A 20,233-nucleotide genomic window follows, 5' to 3' on the forward strand; every position below is an offset into this window, starting at 1 on the left:
AGAGAAGCAGACACGCACCCTGACAGCACAAAATATGGCATAGAAACTTTGCTAGGATATGCCTAGGATTCTACAGAGGAACGATAAAAATCAGAGGAGCAATAAAAATTGGGCTGCAACTGAGGTCGAAGAATGAGGCATTCCCCAGGCAGACTCCAGAAGACACCATCTGTGTGGACACACAGAAATTTAAAGGAGTCCAATGTGTTGGAAGGATCGAGAAAGTCTTCAATATTACTGGAAGAAGTACAGGTACATAGTGTTGAGGGGAGCGGATTTTAAGGTCTACAGAGTGAGTGAAGAGGCTTGGATCTTATCCCATGAGCTACGAGAAGCCATCTGTTGAATGAGTGGATCACTCGAGGAATTAATCAAGCAACAATGCCCAGCACTAAGAACTCATTACAAGCTGGCTAACCTAGTCTTGGAGTCCACTGATGTAGCTCCTAACCCCAACTGCCTATTCTCTAGCTCACAAACTTGTTTTGTTCTTTGTTTCCCTTTGCTCCGGAGGTCCTCCTACATGAAATCTCTTTCCCTCTCCACTCTTCTGAACTCAACTCATCCTTCTAGATCCAGCTCAAATTCCATTCTTTTCTGTGATGTCTCCCGTGGTACTTTGAGTCTCCTCCAATTTTTAAATGTTCCTCCATTACACAGACCACGCATTACTCCTACCATTGAACACTGTTTGAAAAACCCTTTGGACTCTTTGCCCATAAAGCCTAGCAAGCAAAGAGAAGGCCAGTGAGAGCCTGAGGGTAAGTGGCCCAAGAAAGCACACCTCCCCAGACTTCACAGTACACACCAGTCTCGGTACCTTCTCTTACCACTCTCAAGCCTGAAAAAAAAAGGCTATGAACTGTGAAGTGAACTCTATCTGCATTGGACAGCAACTCTGCATTACCATGTAACAATGCTGGTTATATACCTCACAGCTCCCATTTGAAAATTCCAGAAAATTGATGAGAAAGGGATACCAACAGAATAGCTTAATTATGGAGGTGTGATCTTTGAGGGGGAAAAAAAAGAGCTGTAAGGGGGCTTGGGGGGTTGCTGTACTTGTGTTTTACTATCTGCAGTAAACCGAGAGAATTCACCTGAAGGCGCATACAATAAACAAAAAGAATTCATGAAGACCACGGAAAGAGATGGGAGAGAGAGTGAGGGCAGGGCATTAGATCCGGAAGGTTTAGCATCTCATGAGGTTTAAGGGAGAAAATCCGTGTGTGTGTGTTTAAAAGGTGGGGGGTAATAGTGTTAGCTGGGAGATGAATCTAGGACAAGAAGCTTTACCACAGAAACAAGTCCTGGGGGTGTAAATATTGAGTGTTCTCTCCCTGTGGAACCACACCCCATTATGCTCAGCGTCAAATACTCAGACAAGCTTTCGTTGATGTTGGCATTTAGCATTCAGCTTTGTCTCAACCTTTTTATGTATGCATAATCTCTTAGATTTTGCAATGATGCAAAAACCATGGAGCTTTCTTTTATGTAGACAATAAAAAAATCTTTTCATCTTATTCAACAATTTTATGTTAAAGTGGGTTAAGAGGAATCTGCCAATAATTTCAAAAAGCGGATAATACTTGAAAATATTCATTCAATGACTTAAAAATGTCCCAGATAAAAGCTGTCTACACCTTTTTTCTTGTTTATTGAGTGCAAAAACTGACCACTTCCCTTTCCATTAACTTATAAGGAAAAAATTCGAATACAGAAAAAAAAAGGAGAATGTGATTTTGGATATGGGCCACACTTTTCTCAAGAATTCTTCAAAAAAGGGCAGTACTTAGGGGACATAAAAATGATTTAATCCACGAGGTCCTCAGAAGAATGTTTTTAAACTATGTATCAATGGTATCGTAGACTTTAAAACAAAGAGAAAAATAAACCAGACCATTTCCTCACTTAATTTTGTGGAAAACAGAACAATTGCCAGAATATTTCCCCCAAGCCTGGCAGAAAAAAAAGCAATCACCATTTTATATTATAGTTTGAACTAGAATAGGTATTTAATCCAAATTCACATACACATTTACATGCACGAGCTCATCTAGAAGAGGAGAAAGGAGGAGAATAACTACCTCCTGGGAGTGCACAGTAAATCTCTTAGAGTATTAGTGATTTTGATGACAGGGTCTATATTAATCTAATATAAATAATGCACTTACATTCCATTTAAAATAGCCTCATTGTGTTATCTCATCCATAGCCGCACTGGACTCTCCTTCCTTCTGCCGTATGTTAAGATGGTTCAGAGCAGGAGGACTTGAGTGGTTTAGAGAGTTTTCAGTCATGCAGAAATGTCCTTGGATGACAGATTTTGAAAACCACTGATCTAAACAAGGGTTGGTCAGGGGGATTTATACCGGGAGCAATTGCTCGTATTCCTACAGCCCAGGAGTTCCTTTTAGTCCAGATTCCAGTAGTCTCACCACTCAATCTAGTGGGAAAGGTGGGGTCAAAGGGGGAAGAAAAGCCTTTTCCTGTTACTGATAACTCTACCTGTACTGTCACTGGATTAGGAAAAATGGCAACAACAACAACAAAAAAAGCAGAAGGCCATAAAAGTTTCCTAACTTGCCATTCTTACTGGAATGAATCACAACCTTTTCATATATCCCTGAAATGTAACAAAGTGTGGGTCCTTCCACTATATGGTAACACAAACAACTGAGGGTAATTCATGAGTAATTCAAACTACCTGGTGGATATAAATTATTCAAGGTTGACTATGAAATATACCAACTCATATTTTACTAGCCTAAGTCTTTTTTAAAAATTATTTATTTATTTATTTATTTACTCATTTATTCATTTATTTATTTGAGAGAGAGAGAGAGTACAGGGAGGAGCAGAGGGAGAGGGACAAGCATGGTGCTCAATGCGGGGCTTGATCTCACGACCCTGAGATCATGACCTGAGCCGAGATCAAGAGTCAGACGCTTCACCGACTGAGCCAGCCAGGAGCTCCAGCAGCCTAAGTCTTAAATCTATTACTATTTAATAGCTACTGCGAGAATCTAAAATGGGTGAAGATATACATGACAGACCATGGGGAAGAAGGAGATTTTATCATGTGAGCGAAGAAACACAGAAATAAGGGAAATGACATTCCACAGACAGAAGGGCCGATGTAGGGAGTTAATGAGGAAGTAAGAATATTCCTATTTGTCAACTTCCTTTCAACCTAATTTTCGTATCCAGATACTCCATGAAGTATTTTACTTAAGTGTCAGGTGACAGACAGCCTGAGCTAGCAGAATTCCAAATAAAAAAGTGTACTGTTCCTTTTAATTTTTAAGAGTCTCATTTTCCTTTCACCCAGACTCTGAGGTTGGCAGTGCAGGTGTTAATATTCCCATTTGAAAATTCCCATTTTATAGAAAGTTAGTTACTAAGTGACATAGCTGCTGAGAGAGCTGGAAAACAAGAATCCAGGTCCCCTGACACCTAATTTGGTGTCCATTAGTCACCCCTGTATTGTATTAATATTTATTTGAGGGGAAAAAAAACCCCCGCAAATATGACTCCTCAACACCACCATGGAGTTACTTTACGAGGAAGTCAGTAAAAGGCTGGAGGAAAAAGAGGACTATGTCACAAGAGACATAGAATGATATCTGATTAAAGTTGCAGAATCATCGACCTGTACCTTTGCCAGAAAGACCCTCCCAGTGACAATTCTCAGACCTTCCTTTTATCCCTCAGGTGGCATTTCCTGGCATAGACCTCTAACGTGCCATACTCCCTCAGGCCTCAGTAGTTTTTCCTAGGACACTCTCCCCACTTGCAATTCCCTGCTCTCCTTGTCTACCAAGCCAATTTCTAGTCATACTCGAGTAAGTGTTCAAGTATATCTCCTTCCATGAGACCTCCCCTCACATCCCTTAGCGGCCTCCGTTGCTAGGTTTTCTAAACCCCCATGACACTCTAAATATTATAGGTCCTGGTCACTTTGGATCGTAACGGTTTCTATAAACTATAAACTAGACTATAAACTCCGGAGAGCTGCCTCTGGGTCCTCCTTACGTTTTTATTCTACCTGTCTCAGTGCCCGTCACGCAGAAGCCCAATCATAGGAGGCGATTTTGGTGAAATCAAGTTTGGCAGAGGTCGGTTTTCTCTCCTCCAAGACTAAGCTGTTTTGGGGTGATAAGGAAACAAGAAACTGTGAAAGGGCCTTATCCTTCCTGAACTAAGTTATGAATGGTAAGAAATAAATGAAAGGCTACAATCACAAACAGTATACCTAAATACCTAAACGGCTCCTTTTGATGTCTCTCTGATGGACCCCGTGTGTGCCTAGCAGGATGCCCAGAACAGCAGGCAAACAACAACTTTAGGATGGATGGACAGAGGGGTGAATGGCTCAGGAAGTGACGGCTGAACTAAACCGAGCCAACGAGACCCTTAGGCTACAGTAAGGAAGGGCAATGCCGATCATCATTTGTCTAAGCAAGGTAGTCCTGGTGAAACTAAAAACTGAAGAAACGCGTTTCACTGGTTCACCACCTAGACCAGAACACTGAAATATGAAGCAGCATCTCCTAAAACCAATAATTTCTACAGACTGCTAATTGAGAAGAATAAAAGCATCTTCTTTGGACTGGTAGATCCTCTTCAATTATTGTAGCCAGTGATGTTGAAAAAGTAAGCCCCCAAATCCAATTTTGGCAATAACTGCTCCACTAGATTGAAGGAAAAAATAAAATAGTGAGTTCAACCAAGCAAGGCACTGTACATCACCAATACCTAGTCACTCAAACGGCACAGCGAGCAGTCAAGAGTAAAATACACAAATGAGGCACAGGAGGGCCCGATGCTAACAAGGCCCTGTAACTTTCAAAATAGAGAAATATATATATATATTTGATGAAAGATCTATGAATCTTCTGTTCCAATATGAGAGTTATAACTGAGGCTGAAGGAAAGGCCTCAAATCCTTTTCTCATGCCGTTTCCTGGCCTTCCCATTTATGCAAACCGGCGGAGTAGAAATATCAAGGATAGCAACATAATGAGTAATAAAAAGAATAAAAGACAATGGAGTTCCCCACAGGGAAGAGCATATTCACAACACACTGTAGCATCTGCTTAGCGCTGGGTAGAGGGGGTGGAGGCTCCTGCCGCGGGGACGGGCTAACTGATACAGATCATTAACCGCTATCTGGGGGAGTGTTCCGGGGTACAAAGGCTGGAGGTTTTTATTTAAATGAAAGTAATATGGTCTTATAAAAGGGAGCCGTGTTTTGCTAACACTGCACTTGAATTTTGCTGCTGGGACCAAGAAACACAGTGTATAGGTCCCTATGGGCTAGTTGGAAACACAAGAGTCCTAAAAGTCTCTAGGATCCTGAATCGGAAAGAGAAAGATCGGCTCAGAACCCACACAGGACAGTCAGATAGGCAGGGATTCAGACACCGACAGTTAACGGAAGAAGTCCCAGAACAATGAAAAAAGGGGAGCAAAAAGGTAGGATTCTGTATTGACTACTCACAAGAGCCAAGAGTGAACTTGACACCCCGTCATTACTAATCCAAAACTCAGAATGAATTATGCCCTCCATCTTGCTTGAACCATCTCAATCCTCTATTCAAAAACCTTCTATGACTCCTTACTTGTGTGGATGGATTTGTAGACTCCACATTCAAGGTTCCCTCCACCCCAGCTCTTCCTTACTTATTTAACCTTATTTCCCATTACGGGTTGTCCCAGATTTGCACACAACTGGAAAACACAGAATCTCTTTAGCCAAGAACTGCCATGGGAGCTGTAATTTTTTTTTTTTTTAATGCAGCTTACAGTTGCTGTGGATTCAAGAGAAGAATATACCAAAAATATATAGAGAAGGGATTAGAGCAGAAAGGGAAATTAGCAAAGGCTTTCCCTGTCCCAAAATATCTTCTTCTATAGTGCCAACAAGCTTTCCCTCCCTCCGATGTTTGCACCTTCACTTATTCTCTCCCTCTCGTTGTTTGCTGTGTACCACTGCCAGAAATTCCATCAAGTACGCATTCATTTGAGCTAAAAGAGAATCCTGTTAAAATGATAATAAGGAGAGCTGCCAGGATAAGGTGGCTGTCAGTTATTCTCACACTGGTGTGAATGAGTTCAGTCAAGTTTCTTCAAATAGCAAAGAGCTGTTGCCATCAGGGAATGGGGAAAGGCTGGTGGTGAGAACCTTCTGGAGTCTTTGCAAACTCGGGTGGGGTGCTCTATGAAGGAAGTTGGGGGATGGGGGAAGCTGGGGGGCTAGAGCAACTATGTCTAGAGATAGAGAAAGAGAAACCGAGGTATCGATAAGCGTGCAGAGAAGGTTGTAGAAGAATAACAAAGCCCCACTTCCTCTACTACTCCGCATCTTCCAGCCCAGAACCCGTCACGCCTTTCCTGACGCTCTGCTCCTAGGCCCTGGAGCTCAGGCGAGTACTGTCCGTGGGACAGATCAGCTACTTAAGTAGGTTCAATACAATATTTTGGGCACGGCCAGAAACTTCACCATCGTGCAAACAATCTGTAAATAAACTAAACCTTCAGGACACACACCATTGTTAGGCTGGGATCTGCTTGTGCGTCCCTCGCCTCACCCTGCACACACACACCCTCATTAGGCTGCTCTCTTCTCTTTGGGAGATGCTACATGTTTTGGGGTTTTTTATTCGCTTATCATCTATTCAACTCACAAAACATTCCCCCTGCCTAAAATATGTTCCTCTGTTCACACAAGTTCTGCCTGCTCCTCTTTATTTCTTTTTAAGATTTTAAGGAATCTCTACACCCAACATGGGGCTTGACCCCATGACCCCAAGATCAAGAGGCACATGCTCCACCTACTGAGCCAGCCAGGGGCCCCAACTTCTGCATGTTCTTAAGTTCCAAATCAAGTTCTACCTTTTTTAAAAAAGATTTTCTTTCTTAGAGAGAGATAAAGAGAGGGAGGGAGCACGAGCGGGGGAGGAAGAGAGAGAGAGAGGGAGAAGCAGACTCCCCACTGAGCAGAGAGCCCCAACACAGGGCTTGATCCCAGGATCCTGGATCATGACCTGAGCCGAAAGCAGACGCTTAACCGACCGAGCCACCCAGGCGCCCCTCTAACTCTGCCTGTTGAAGCCTAATTTGATTTGTCTAACACCCACCAAATGCCCTTTTCTGAATTCTTGTGGCCCTTAACACACACTGTTCTTATTTAGTCTTATGTGTGCTCACCTCAGCTTGCAAAATCAAGGCTGTAAAAGCTAGCTTTCCCCAGGCAGAGGCAATTCATTCATCCACCCAAACAATTAATAAGCATCTACTTTGTAACAAGTGTTGTATTTCAGCTCGAAATTCAAACCCCAGTCTAAGCCCAGATCCCCATCCCTCAAGGTGCTCACAGCCCAGGGAATATCAAGTACAGTCACAGTACTGTGTGAGATGCACTGCAGAGGAGGCCTGCTCAAGGTCATATGAACGCACGCGGACAGCCTGAGAGCCTGCACTGGGCTCGGCCAGGGAGTCAGGGCAAGTTTCACAGAGGGGACCCCTGAGCTGAGTGCTAAGCCTGAGCAAGAAGGTGTCAGGCAGTCAAGCGAGACAGAGGGAAAGGTGGGGCGGGGGAGGTCCAACTAGTTAAGGCACAGCTACAATCAACTGTAACAACATGAAGTCTTAAACTAAGCAGGAGTAGTGGGGGTCGGGGGGTGATTCAAAAAGATTTTTTAGCAGATGGAATGGGCAGGAGATGACGATAGTGGCTAATGTTTGTGGGCCACATAACATGGAACGAGTGGCCTTCTAAATGCTTTACCCATTTACTCGCTTAGCTGACTTACTCTTCACTGTGACTATGTACTGTAGGTACTATTAATATCTCCATTTTACAGGGTCGCCTGGGTGGCTCAGTTGGTTAAGCATCTACCTTGGGCTCAGGTCAGGATCTCAGGGTCCCGGGATGGAGCCCCACATCCCACATCGGGCTCCCTGCTCAGTGGGGAGTCTGCTTCCCCCTCTACCAACCCCCCCACTCATTTGCGGACACGCTCTCTCTCTCTCTCTCTCTCAAATAAATAAATAAAGCATTTTTTAAAAATATCTCCATTTTACAGAAGAGGAAACTAAGGCCCAGCAAAGTCCAGTGACATGACTAAAGTTATACAGGGGGTAAATGTTGGGCCTGGAATTCGTCCACAGGCAGTCTAGCTCTGGGGTCCAGTACGTAAACCCTCCACTCTGCTATCTTTAAATGTAGGATCGTTGGGGAGAAGGGAGCCCAGGATGACCGCAAAGTTAATAATTACTAATAATTAATAGATGAAACTTGAATACCATCAGCTGCATTTATTAATTACCTCTGTTCCTTGTTCCTAATGGCAAAAGCAAATTTCTCAGTTCATTTTCTCCAGATATATTCTAGCATTTTCTTCACTGGGACTGGTCACCTGGTCTTGATCTCAGTCTGCTGGTTCTCAGTTTTAGCACTTGGCACATTTAGCCTCTTCCTATAATTATTTATCAATGTAGCTTATCTCCTTTATTAGGTTAAAAGTATCCAAGGCAAAAAAAAAAGTCTTGAATCTTCACCTTTGATGAATAGCAGCCAGGACCCAGTATACACAATTAAAATTAATTGGCTTAAACATGGAATATAACATTTCTTAAAGTTTCCAATTCTACACAGAGCTGTGAATTACCATTATTTGTCGCATCTCAGTAACACCTTTATTATTATTCTATTTTTAAATCGGCCCTTTTAAATTTACACTTGTCTTCAAAGGAAAACTTTCTACTTATTACTGCAAATGGCAAACTGCTATATCTTACAATAATGAGAAGGCAGCTATAAAAATAGATGCGTAACTCCTAAAATGAGAAATGCTTGCACACAACTTAACACATCATCCTATTCCCCACACAGTGCCACACTTACCACACTCTGGGGCAGGTTTTTTTTTTTTTAATTGAAGTGAAATTCACATCACATAAGATTAACAATTTTTTTAAAAGTAAGCTCTGCGCCCAACATGGGGCTTGAATTTATGATCTCGAGATCAAGAGTCATGTACTCTACCAACTGAGCCAGCCAGGTGCCCCGAAAATTAACAATTTTAAGCTAAAGAATTCAGTGACATCCAGTGCATTCCTAATGTTGGGCAATCGCTACCTCTCTTGTCCCCAAGTATTTTCATTACTCCCAAACAAAAACCAATATCAGTTAAGCTGTTGCCCCTTGTTCTCCTCTCTCCCACAGCCCCTGGCAACCACCGATAGGTATTCTGTCTCTATGGATTTATCTATTTGATATTTCACATAAATGGAATCATACACTATGTGATCCTTTGTGCCAAGTTCTTTCACTGAGTATAATGTTTTAGAGGTTTATCCACAATGTATAATGCACCAGTACTTCATTCCTGTTGATGGCTAAATATTCCATTGTAGGAAACATTTTGTTTATTCATTCATCCACTGATAAACATCCGAGCTGTTTCCCCCTTTAGGCTCTTGTGCTACTGTGACCACCTGCTTTCAATTCTTCAGGGTATATACTTAGAAGTGGAATTTCTGGAACATATAGTAACTATGTTTAACCTTTGGAAGAACCTCTGGGGTTGGTTGAGTACAACACCCTGTGGGTTTCAAAATAACACATGTCAGAATGTGTGTCTCCAAACATAAGACATGCGAGGAAAGAAGTTCATTCTCAGGGTGCCTGGGTGGCTCAGTCGTTAAGCATCTGCCTTCAGCTCAGGTTGTGATCCCGGGGTCCTGGGATCGAGCCCCGCGTCGGGCTCTCGGCTCAGCGGGGAGCCTGTCCCCCCACCCTGTCTGCTGCTCCCCCTGCTTGTGCTCTCTCTCTCTGTTGAATAAATAAATATTTTTTTAAAAGAAGCTCATTCTCATCGTGCTTACTAAAATATAAATTTCAAATTTCATCATATTGGTGTGATAGTTGTTTTCTTTGCAGCTGGTCCTTTTACATCAAATAGTAGATGGTTCAGGCAATTATTAAATGAGGTCTTCATATCTCAAATTTCCTCAAAATCATGCCTGCGTATTAGCATTTCCCTCACAGTCTGGCACCTTTACGTTTTCAAAATTCCATTTTATCCATTGATCCATGTTAGTTCAACAACAAAATAGAAAAAAAAAAAAAAAACAACAACCACCACCACAACAAAAAAAGAGCACAGGCCTGGTTCCAATTCACAATTACATATACTATAAATACTTGGTATTTCAAAGTTAGCATTTTCTAGATGTCAAGTTTTGCTCTAACCCTAAAAAGATTGTAGCCACGCATTCTTGGGCATGCCTGAGCACTGCACTAGTAATTCAGTTGGTCTGGATAAGATGTTGTAACCTGCTCTAGTCTTGACTTCAGCAATAATATTCATGAAATCATGGGTTTGATACACCAGGCTTTTTTTTTTTTTTTCTAATAGCATTAAAAAAAAATAACAAAACTATTCAAATTGAAAGTTCAGGTCTGCATACACATCATCCTTCAGAAAGCACTGATGGGTTAGGAGCGATTTCTTAAGACTGCACATGCTATCCTCACATATTTTGTTTGCCAGAGAAACAGGAAGCTTCTATCTTGTCTGCAAACTGACAAAGAAAGAATGCACAGCTCATCCCAAAGAGTTCAAAACTGCAGAAGGGGTTTCTAATGACTCTGAAGATGTAGCTCTCCTGACTTCCTAACGGGAAGATGAATTATCTTTGGTGGGCATCTCGCAGAAGCCAAGCAATGAAGACAAGTGCGTTCGGAAGAACTCAGAGTCACTTGCACTTTGCAACATCTTCCACTGGGAGATGCACTCATCCTGTGATTTGACAGAACACTTGGTATTCAAAGAGCACGCGTCTCTAATTTAAATGGTATGCTATGTTTCTTCCCGTAGTCAACCATGTCATCCCCTAGAATGTACTATGCCCACTGACACACTATCTACTGACAAACAAGGGAGAGTAATTTTTAAACAAATCATTTCCCTATTTCAATATAGAGATTATAGAGAATCCTTCTGTCTACCCTTGTTCTAAGGTGAAAGCATTTGACCAATTTTTCAAATGCAGGTATCCAGGGATAGATACAAAAATGGAATATACCTGAAATGCTGCAATCAAAAAGTAAAATTTTCTATCGTGAAGACTTTGACTGCCACTGACTACTCACATATAAGTGGAAGGGGCTTTCAGTTAAAATAAAACAAAACAAAACAAATGAATAAAAATCTGTCCTCGAGCCAAATATTTAAAAAATGAGTCCAAGACATAATAATTTAAGATTATAAGAATAAATGTAAAGACTAAATATGATAATATATGTAAAGTGCCCAGCACAAGGCCCACTGGTAGCACAGAAATTTATCAAATGGCAGCTTTAGATCCTTCAAGATTAGGTGGCTCTCCTTGGAACTAAAACACCAATCCTCAGGCCAAAATTAAATCATAATTGTCAGGGCTCCCATAATCCTATATGTTCCCCAATTTTAGCACCCAGCACATTCTGCCTCATCTAATAATTATATGTATTTCTATATCTGTATTATTAGGTTGTAAGTCCCCTTGCAGGCTCCTTACAGCTTTTAAAATAAGATGTAACCTAAAAATTCAACACATGGAAGAGAAAACTATTTAATAAACGCAAGTAGTCACACCTTACTTTTGTATGATGCCCTACCAATTACAAAGCACTTTCATGTCCTAATTTCATTAACTTATGATCTTTCATTATCTCTGCCTCAACAAGATAGACATTGAGACATGACAGCTTATTAAAGGCAAAGCTGAAATTAGAAAGAGTTGAATCAGGCGAATAGGGAGAGAAGGGGAGGAGAAGTGTAACAACAGATACGAGTTAAGGCAGGGGACATAGAGAGAGAGGGGGGAGAGACAACTGCACTGGAAGAACGTTTCAACTTTATGGTATTTTAAGATATTTCCCTGAATACTGTTTGAAATGCACGGTCTTAATTTTTTCAACTGCAGGCACAATGGTATCATCTCTTAAGAATTGCCTTGCAAGTAAGTGATGCATGGTGGCTCCTAAGGGCCTTCAACTGCTCGTATCTGCCTAGGCCTAATCAGGAGAGAGAAACCAAACAGGAATTCGAACCGGGAGAGTTTCACATAAGGAATAATTAACTACGACAGAATTAGAATCACAGAAAATTGGAGCGATGAGCAACTGCCTAGTGGTAAGTAAAGAAAATTCTAAAAAAAAAAAAAAAAAAAAAATACAGGAATCGTAGGTATCAGGAACAACTACTCTCCGTAAAGCTGAGACAGAGCACCCAAGGAAGAGATCCCTCCCCCAGGGCTGCAATAGTGTCTAAGTGTCCAAAGGAGCACCCCGCACCCAGATGGAGATCCAGACCTTATCTGGAGAGGGCAGAATTATGGCTCACTAGAGGGTAGAGAAGATGCCGTGGTGACCATCTTCTGAAACTGGCCAGAAACCCATCCTGTAGAACTTTCTGAGACTCACCCTTTGGAACATGCCCCAAATGTACCCTCCGGAAAGTGTCTTATCAGAAGCACTCTGCTACAAAGCTACCTAAGGGGGCACCGGGAAAAGCTCCTGACCATTGGGTGAAGAAGTTAAGCTCTAAAGAAGAACCGGAGTTGTAGGAACAGTCTGCGAGCAAGCACACAGGAACCAGGAAGCAAAACCCTCTCCTCCTGGTATGCCTTCCCAGCACACTCTACTAACAAAACTTCAATGCCAGGTGTAAAGGAAACAAATATTTAAAGGGCTCAGGTCCATGTTCCCAGAGCAGACAAAAAGGATGAATTTGCAGCTGAAGGGCAATAAGTCAATTAACTGGCACCTTGGTTAACAGAGAAATGCTGGTTGTAAGCATGCAAGAGCCAAATTATAGCACAGCTAGGTATATTATTTGTTTTACCAAGCCCACACAATGGACAGATTTGGTAGGAGGAGAATTAAGTAGCTGTGTTGCTTTGATTCTATTACTTTTAGACTTCTTACTTAGATAATACATCCTTTTAGAATGCTAGAAAAGAGAACCTTTAAAGATCATATAGAATAAAGAGGTCAAATCACCTCTCCATCTGGAAGCCAGATTGGACCATGTAGTATGAAGGGTAATATACAGTAGCTATGAAATTACTCCTCAAAATACCAGTTTTACACGTTAAAGTGGTCTTTACTGTCAAAGTGCTTTCATGGCTGCTAACTTGTTTTAAACTTGCAAGACGGAAATTTTTAGCCCCATCTGATGGATAGGAACTTCAACGACAAATGCCAAAAATTCATCAGTTAACCTAAGTTTACATAGTTATTTGCTGGTGCCCTTCCCCAACACAACCTTATCTCCAGGGTCTAAGGTTCAATTATCTATTTGGCCAAACAGATGCATTCAATAGGATCTTTCAGGCTATAACCAATTCCTACCAGAGAATCCCAAGCTATCACTGGGAGTCACGGGTGGTTTTCTGCTACAAACTTCTCTCCTGCTCCAGTCTCCTAAAATTGCTACAAGACAAACTTAATATCAACTTACTTTGATTAGAAGTATACTTGAGGAATCTTCCAGCATTCAAAGATGACATTATCACTGGATAGGGATGAGTAGAAAAGTAAAGCTATCCTCACTTCAGTAGCTTTCAAGGGCGTGTCTTTCTATGCTCTTGGATTTTTGCGGACCAGTGAAATCTCAAAAACATCTTCGGGTCCTACAAAGGGTAGCCAAATTTATTTTGCAAAGTAAGAAAGTTTAAAAGGCAACTATAAATGCATGACCCCTTACCCACAATTCAAAAATCCAAACAATTGGAAATCAGATGCTCCCCCTGCCCTTTTTTTTCTTGCCTGTAATTCATTTGGCAGCAAAATGTGAACTGACCTGAACTCATCTGGCAGTAAAGCCTGACCTGAATGAATGTGAGGCTATCCACAGGCTTTTTCTGTCTAACTTGGTATAAATATTCTTACATTTCACTGCAGAAATATTACTGAAACTGATTATGGGGTATCAATTCAGTCCTGGCTGGGGCTGTTTTTTTTGGGGGGGGGCTGTTATATAATATACAATACATGCATATTATTACCTGTACAAAATCCAAAAAGAACCTAAATTCTGAAGCATATCTTGCCTTAAGGTTTTTAGATAATAAGGGTACACAACCTCTTATTGCCATCATTTCATTACAGAAAGGGCAAGAGGACTTTTTAGCCATCAAAGTGAAGGGCAGTCTCAGAAAAAAGGATGGCTCTTTATACTCAATAGATTGAGCTTTCTGGAAGAAAAAAAAAATCACTAAATTGTGTTTTTCTTTTTTTATTTCAAACATGTAACAATAACCACAGCAAACCAGCTTCCATGTACTAAATGGCATCTGGGAACCACTGCTGTTGGAAGACATTCTACTCAGATGGCTCCACGCTCAAAAGAGTATCTTTAGACTCTTTCTTTAGTCTGGGGCAGAGCTGAAATTCTAGGACAGGAACAAGTTAAGCCATGCTATGACTGCGGTAGCCCATAGATAAATGATGTTTATGCAGTACAAAAGCTAGTGGTCATGTGGAATTCCATCCAACAAGAGAAGTTCTACATCTTTCCCACCTTAAACTACCTCTAGTGAACAGATCAGAAGGTGCTTACACCTCTGGTCCAGATCTAACTGAAAAGGTTCTTTGATTTTGATTTTGATTTTTTTTAAAGATTTTATTTCTTTATTCATAAGAGACAGAGAGAGAGAGAGAAGCAGAGGCAGAGGGAGAAGCAGGCTCCCTGGGGGGCAGGGAGCCCGATGCAGGACTCCATCCCAGGACCCTGGGATCATGACCTGAGCTGAAGGCAGACGCTTAACCAACTGAGACACCCAGGCACCCAGTTCTTTGATTTTTAAAGAACCAATGCAATTGGATAAACATGTATATACAAGAATAAATCTAAAAAATTCTAAAGATGTATCCTGATTGTTAGAACACTGGGCAAGCAAGAAGGAAACACCACCAGTAGACCCACCTGTGGCGTGAGTATCTTCTGGCTTTCTCAGATTGCCAATTTCTGAGCACTGCCTATTCCCTGAGCAGTCTGACGAACTAACAAAACTGACCCTCTTGGACATGTCAAATTCTATCCTAACAGATGCTCATGAATCAGGTGTCCTGTAGTTTAAGAGAGAACATTTCATCTCTCCTACAAGGGCCACCATCTGCATCCATAGACAGTGCAATAAATGATTCAGTTGGACAACATTTAATGAATCTCTACTTTGCATCAGTCACTGCGTTAGACGCAGGAAAGGGATGGCTTGATAGGAACATCTCATTTTCCTTGTGGACTTCATAGTCCAGTTAGGAGAGACTACTAAGAAAAGTAATTATTACACCATGTGCTCTGTAATATGACAGGTGTCCAGCCAAATGCTGTGGGATGGAAGATCATGTCATTCTGTTGGGGGCAGGGAGCAGAGTTCACAGACCCAGCAAGACCACAGGCACAGAAAACATCTTGAATAAACCTCAAGAGGCTTTCATCGCAGAAAAGGCCATGGTAACTCTCATATGTATTTCAAAATATAAATCCAACAACGATCTAATGTCTTTGATGACAGCAAATCAGATGCTCGTGAAATATCATATACTCTTTTTCTCCCCTCATTGTTTGGGACCTATGCCTCGTATGTGCTTAACCTACCTGTTGGGTAATCCAACAGTATCACAGAAATATGAAAGAATATGGTACATTTGGGGAAGGACAAAAAATGGGGTGCAGCAACAGCATGGGGTGCTGAATTGAGAAGTGGCAGGAAGTAGGGCTGGAAAGGTGGTTTGGAGCCTAATACGAAGGGCTCTCTATGCCATGCTAAGGAAATCAGACTTCTTGAACTCAGGACCCCAACCTTAAATAACTGGGGAAAGGTTACTATGCAACAGGTTTTTAAATAATCTCCATTTTAGAATGATTATTATGAGAAAGCAGTAGTGACTCTACAAATTATACTCCGGTTTCTCTTCAAAACGCATAAATCTTTCGCCTTTTACTCTACAAATTATACCGTAACTATCTGAAAAACCATCCTACTCCCAACTGCCTCTTTTTCAGACAGCTTATTCTATAATTAAGTAAAAGTGAAATCAGCAATAATAAACCAATAAGCTAATTAATATTCATCTAAAGAAAAGTACTCAAGTTGAGAAGCAAATAATCATCAAATATAATGAAGAAAATATGGATGTTGATGGCAGGAAAGTGTTATTTAGAAGAACAACAGCAAGACGTATGTGAGGTAACTAGCCATTCAAAAGGAGGGTAGTGATCATTACAAATTATGTTTATAAGGAAAAACATGACAATAACTTAAAAGTCAAAATATAGAGAACATTCAGGGCACCTGGGTGGCTCAGTCATTGTCTGCCTTTGGTTCAGGTCATGGTCCCAGGGTCCTGGGATCGAGCCCCACATCAGGCTCCCTGCTCAGCAGGAAGCCTGCTTCTCCCTCTCCCACTCCCCCTGCTTGTGTTCCCTCTCTCGCTGTCTCTCTCTCTCTGTCAAATAAATAAATAAAATCCTTAAAAAAAATAGAGAGAATGTTCATTCCCTTCTCCTTCCTGAAGAGTTTAGTCTAAAAGCCATTATTAGTTAGGGTAAAGCAAAGAAGGCCTCCTGGCCTAGGCAAGGGGGTGGGAGGCAGAGGAAGCCTAGGTATTGCTGGGGGCCTGACACGGTGAGTTGAGCTCCAAACCAAATGAGGAGAATATTCGTGCGGGTGGACAGCACCACAGCCAGGCAGGGACTGTCACAGGCCAACATTTGAGGAGGGAAAGGGCAAGGATGCATCAGTAGGGTACTGACTACCTACTGCGTCCAGGGGCATTGGTCAAATAATGAGACACAGGTTTGTTTCTCAATGTTAGAGACGAAGGGGGTAAAAACATGGAAAGGGAGAAATCTAGAATGAGCTCCATGGCGTTGGACTGAAACTTGAGGTATTGGCGAGAACTCATGGTTTTCAATATAGAAAGATATTGAAATATAGATGTATATGTATATATATGTGTATAAATATATATACATACATTTCCTAGCTCTGTCCACTGAAAGGGCCTGGGGACAGCAATACCGCAAAAGCAATGAACACACGTGAGCATGCAGGTTTCAGCTCTAGATAGCATTCTCCATGAAAAGGAACCAGGATGGCCGATTCCAGGGCTAAGGCAGAGAAAGTCCAAGATGAACCATAACCTAAGGAAGTGCTCAGAAAGTAAAAGATAACTCAAAATGCAAGGAAGAATGATGGAAACATGTCAAAAGGACATAGAAACCAACCTGAATGGGCTCCTACTGGCCGAATCTGGGGCCAAGTGGCATCAAAAGAAATAACAGCTTATAATTCTTCGATTAAATTGGGAACCTAGGACTACATACTGATAAAAATAAATAAATGAAATATTAAAAGTTTGCTGAGGAACAAGCTATTTACAGAGCCTCAACATCCTCCCAATACCCTGCCCCAAAATAGCACTGATGAGAACAAGCTGAAAACCTAATTTTACAGAGAAGCTAACAGACACCACCTTAATCAACCTAACATCATCAATATGGGCAAATCAAAACCACGTGTCACCTGACAGGATGCAATGAGAATACAGCATCATTACCGTGCAATTCCTCCCAAAGAATCAAGACCTGAATATAATCATGAAGAACCACTGAGACCAACCCAAACTGAAAAACATTCTACAGAATAACCGGCCTCTATAGCCTCCAAAAGTGTCAAGGTCATGAAAATCGAGGAAAGACTGAGTTAAGTGTTCCAGATGGAAGAAAACCAAAGAGATATCACATTAAATGCAATGCGTGACTCTGAACTGGAACTTTCTGCTATCAAGAACACTTTGGGGATAATTGGAAAAATTTGAATAGACTTGATTAGAATGTAGTAATGTATTAATGTTCATTTCCTGATTTTGATGGTTGAATTGAGGTTATATGGGAGAATGTTCTCATTTATAGGAATTATACTCTAGAGAATTTGGGACTGATGGGCACCGTGTCAGTGAGTTACTCCAAAATGATTCAAGGAAAAAAAAAGTCCTGGGTCCCGATCTTGCAGTTTTTCTGTTAATTGGAGATGTTTCAAGATAAAAAGATTCACAAAGAGAAAAAAGCTAATATAAATTTTGGCACATACATACAATAAAATAATTCTTAGGATGAGGCTGACAACGATTACAAGAAATGACATTTGAGTGCTTATTATGTTCAAACAGAGTTTAAAATACTTTATAAGCATATCTCATGTGATGCTATGTAGAATGATGTTGAAAATCAATGAGGGCACAAAATAGACCCTTGTGATATTAAGTGAAAAATGCAAATACAAAAGAGTATGGATAATATGAGTCCATTTTTATAAATCAACTACACATTTTATATGTATATAGACCCAAATATCAACTGATTGAATTATGAAATGATATAAATTTTCTTATTTTTCATGTGTACTTTCTAAGTTTCAAAAATAATTTTAAAAAATTAACGAAAATAAAAATAATGACCAGGGGCTCCTGGCTGGCTCAGTGGAGGAGCATACAACTCTTGATCTCGGGGTGTGAGTTCGAGTCCCATGCTGGGAGAAGAGATTACTTAAAAATAAAATCTTTTAAAAAATTAAAAATAAAAAAATAAAAATGGCCATATTAATTTTGCAATACAATATATTTTAAAATTTACTGTTGAAAACAATACATACTAAAAACATGGGGAAAATGTTAATATATTATTATTAGAGAAAAGCATGATACAAAGCTACACAGAAGATAGGAGTCTAAATGTTGCCTTATAAAAAAAAAATAGGACGGAAAAAAAAATGACTGAATGAAATACACCTAAATGTTAAGAGTAGTGAAATTTGAATAATGGGATTGGAAATTATTTCTTATTTATACTTTCCTATATTTTCTAAGTTTTCTACTAGGAATATGGACTAACATTATAAGAAAAATGTTATTTTTTTTCCATTAGGTGATTAGGAAGACTATTAACAGTATGGAAAGTGTTCATGGTATCATGTTTGTAAGAAAAGCAAAATCCTGGGGCGCCTGGCTGGCTGAGTCAGTGGGACCTGCAACTCTTGATCTCAGGGCTGAGTTCAAGCCTCACATTGTGTGTAGAGCTTACTTAAAAAAAAAAAAAAGACAAAATTGTACATAATCATGATAACTATGTAAAATATATGCATGGAAAAAGTTGAAGGGAAGTATACCAAGATAATAACTGTTTTATTTTAGATAGGGTGGAATAATGTGTGATTTATTTTCTTTTCTGCATTTTCCAAAACTTCTATAAATTTCATATATATATATATATATATATATAACCTTTAATGGGTGGAAATTCACTTAATAAGCAAAGGAAGTACATGGGAGTATTGGGATAAGCATTAATGATGAGTGTTTTAAAAAATAATATTTGCAATCGAAAAAGATCCATTCATCTTAATATCCTCAGAAGAAAAAGACACAGCATGGAATAGCTGACATGGATATTGGGTGTGATAGGCAAAATACTGTCCCTCCCCCAAAGCTATCTACTTCCTAATCCCTGGGACCTGTGAATATGTCACCTCACATGGCAAAAGAAACCTTGCAGATGTAACTAAATTTTATGAGATGGAGAGATTATCCTAGATTACCCAGTTGGGCTAAATACAATCAAAGGGGTCCTTCAATTAGAAGAAAGCAGAAGAGGTCTAAGGGGTGAGATGTGAGAAGAACTCAACCTACAGTTGCTGGCTCTGAAGATGGAGGAAGGAGACTCCAGCAAAGGAACACAGGTGGCTTCTGGAAGCTGGGAAAAGCAAAGAAATGGATCTCCAGAAAGTCCAGAAAGGAAGGCAGCCCTGCCTGAATCTTGGTGTTAGCCCAATAACCTCCAGAACTGTCAAATAACAAATCTGTGTTGTTTTAAGCACTGAGTTTGTGGGAATTTGTTACAGCACCAAGAGGAAACGAATACGTGGGGTTATAGATAGCTAGAAAAAAAAATCTGATCTTAGCAATTTGTTTTAGGGAGAACAAAATGAGGCCGGAAAGTGCGCTGCAACTGAATTAACAATGTTGTTAACGGCAAGAGGTGTGTCTGGATGTAAATGTGTCATTAAGTATATGTTTAAGGCCAAACGATACACCAGACTTGCACTCAAAGGAAAGGCTAGGACAGACCGGGTTGAGTTTCCCTTCTATTTCAATCCATGTCCCTACTCCCCA

General features: G+C 40.5%; 1 protein-coding gene across 4 annotated transcripts in view; it reads right to left on the reverse strand.

The window, feature by feature from the left end:
- The window catches only part of KLHL13 (kelch like family member 13), a 204,619-nt gene that overhangs the window by 84,062 nt on the left and 100,324 nt on the right, over nucleotides 1-20,233 (reverse strand). The window contains exon 2 of one of the 4 annotated variants that reach the window (XM_035007617.1): nucleotides 13,518-13,689. The exons of the other annotated variants lie outside the window; for them this stretch is intronic. The gene's annotated coding sequence lies outside the window, so the exon portion shown is untranslated. The remainder of the gene's footprint in view (nucleotides 1-13,517; nucleotides 13,690-20,233) is intronic. 4 annotated transcript variants of the gene reach the window in all.

The sequence above is a fragment of the Mirounga leonina genome, unplaced genomic scaffold (assembly GCF_011800145.1).
Source record: "Mirounga leonina isolate KUSES-001 unplaced genomic scaffold, KU_Mleo_1.0 Mir_101664, whole genome shotgun sequence".
Lineage (NCBI taxonomy): Eukaryota > Metazoa > Chordata > Mammalia > Carnivora > Phocidae > Mirounga > Mirounga leonina.